This window comes from Tursiops truncatus, chromosome 11 (genome assembly GCF_011762595.2).
Source record: "Tursiops truncatus isolate mTurTru1 chromosome 11, mTurTru1.mat.Y, whole genome shotgun sequence".
Taxonomy (NCBI): domain Eukaryota; kingdom Metazoa; phylum Chordata; class Mammalia; order Artiodactyla; family Delphinidae; genus Tursiops; species Tursiops truncatus.
This window is the reverse complement of record NC_047044.1, coordinates 8,034,508-8,037,135: the sequence shown is the minus strand read 5'-3', so window position 1 is coordinate 8,037,135 and position 2,628 is coordinate 8,034,508. Positions and strand designations below refer to the sequence as shown.

Genomic DNA, 2,628 nt, shown 5'->3' with positions numbered 1-2,628 from the left:
ACTATTTGTAAGTGTATAATTCAGTGGCATTAAACATATTCCTCATTGTGGTTTTGACTTGAATTTTCCTAATATCTAATGATGTTGAGCATCTTTTCATGTGCTTATTAACCATTTGTATATCCCCTTTGGAGAAATGTCTCCTCAGATACCTTGCTCATTTAAAATTGGATTATTTGTCAGTTTACTATTGAGTTGTAAGAGTTCTTTATATATTCTAGCTACAAGTCCCTTATTAAAGATATGAGTTGCAAAGATTTTCTCCCATTCTGTGGGATTTTTCACTTTCTTGATGGTATCCTTTGAAGCACAAAAGTTTTAAATTTTGATGAAGTCTAATTTATCTATGTTTTCTTGCTTGAGCTTTTGATCATATCTAAGAAGTCTTTGTCTAACCCAAGGTCATGAACATTTACCCCTATATTTTCTTCTCAGAGTTTTATAGTTTTAGTTATTTCATTTAGGTCTCTGATCCATTTTAAGTTGGTTTTTGCATATGGTGTGAGGTAGGAGTCTAATTTCATTTTCGTGTGTGTGGATACTCAGTTGTCCCAGCACCATTTGTTTAAAAGTCTATTCGTTCCCTCACCGAATTGTTTTGTCACCCATGTTAAATATCACACAGCTCCGTTTTAAGGAAAGCAGGCCTTAAACAGTAATTTCTACAATTTACAATTCCTGGCAAGTGAAGGCAGCTTTTTTCCTCTGGTCACAGGCCTGTGGTTTGAAGAGACTTGCTGTCCAACATGAATTCCTAATATTTGATAGAGGCAAAAAAAAATCAGATTCTCTCTTGAATAGCACGAGGGCTGGGTGCCCACAGAGAAGGCAAGTGACCTACCTTGATCTGTTCTCCCAAAGATGTTGCAAAGCTGCCCCAGGTCTCCATGTGGCCTGATGTGTTGAAATCTCTGGGGCTCAGAGTGGTGGTGGTGTTTTAGTTTTTCCGTGTTTATTAAGAAAATATATTTAACTGAACACGCCTTGGAGCTGCAGTTTATAAGAATATGACATATATTATTAGGTTTTTGAGATCTTATAAAAAGCTCTTGACTCAATTACTATATGTGATACCATTCTTAAACTGTTTAATGTATTTTTATTGTATTGTATTGTATTTATTTTTTGAGGAACAAGAGCCCAGTTTTTTTATTTGATCATTTCTTGCATTTGAAGTACTCCTCAGTGACATCCTTGGCCTGAGACTCTTTCCATAATCCTAAAAAAAAAAAATATGCAATTTTACTAATGTTTGGCAACTCCACTAAGTTGTTAGCACTAGTTACAGCAAAGCTTTAAAAAATTAGCACATGTCTTATGAAAATGCTTCCCATGATTAAAATGTCTTCTAGCCATTTTCAGGGGCCTTAATGACTTCAATGTTTTTAAGGCCTGTAACATGGCTTTCCTCTTGCCAGCATTTTCTAAATTTCTGCAGAAACACATTCGGGTAAGCAGATTCATTGACTTGGTTTGTTTAACATATTTTTAAATTGTGGTAAAATATACATAACAGAAAATTGACTTTGGGACTTCCCTGGCAGGCCAGTGGTTAAGACCTCCACGCTCCCACTGCAGGGGGCATGGGTTCGATCCCTGGTCAGGGAACTAAGATCCCACATGACTTACAGCACAGCCCAAAACAAAAAAACCCAAAAAATACCCCAGAAAATTGACTTCAACCATTTTTAAGCATACGGTTCAGTGGTATTTTCATTCACACTGTTGTGCAACCATCTCCACCATCTAGAAATTTTTCATCTTCCCAAACTGAAGCTCGTACCCATTAAACACTAACTCCCCATCGCCCGCCCCTCCCAGCCCCTGGAAACCACCATTCTTCTTCTGTCTCTATGAATTTGACTCTTCCCGGGACCTCACAAAAGTGGAGTCATACTATGTTTTGTTTGTTTGTTTGTTTTGTTTTGCTTTGGTCTGGCAGTTTTCACTTAGAATAATGTCTTCTAAGTTCCACCCTCTTGTAGCACATGGCAGAATTTCATGCAAGTGTTTTTACCTCAGCTGCTTTCCCACTCTTCCTTGGGATTTCCATGAATCTTAGGATGAATCCTACGCATGAAGGTGATCTCGTTTGTCTTTCTCTCAAGCAGAAGGAGGCTGTGGCCTCTGGGTTGCCTCACAGCTGACGGGCGTCCACTGCCTGCCCACAGGCGTGACGGCCACTGCTGCCAGGCTGCCCAGGAAGCACTGGGGCTGAGTGGAGCCCTGGGGTCAGGGATCTCGGCCAGTATTGCTGTGCTCCCCTCCCCTCTGCCCACCTCTGTGCCAGGGGCTTTCACTTAGATCCCTCTACTAGCCATTCATTCACCCAAGATTTACTGAATGTCTAACGTGTACCCGGCGTTGGGCGAGGCCCAGGAAATACAGTAAGGTAAGACAGACATGGTCCTCTGCCTCCCTGGGAGTTATAATCTAGTGAGGGAAAGGCATTCAGTCATCAACTATACAATAAATAAATGTCTGGTTACAACTGTGATGACTGCTGTGAAGAAAAAGTACAGGGCACAGTGCGAATGTCCAAAGGCAGGGTGCCAGGTTGGAGCAGGGGACCTGGGGTGTACTCAGAATCCACTGACTGACATGGCAGCTGTGTCTGACGCTAGAATA

General features: G+C 40.9%; 1 non-coding gene across 1 annotated transcript; it reads right to left on the bottom strand.

The window, feature by feature from the left end:
* Positions 1 to 1,344: 1,344 nt before the first annotated feature.
* LOC117314368 (small nucleolar RNA SNORA33) lies at positions 1,345 to 1,475 on the bottom strand. The gene has a single exon (XR_004529114.1). It is a non-coding gene; the product is annotated as a small nucleolar RNA SNORA33 (small nucleolar RNA).
* Between the last annotated feature and the right edge of the window lie 1,153 nt (positions 1,476 to 2,628).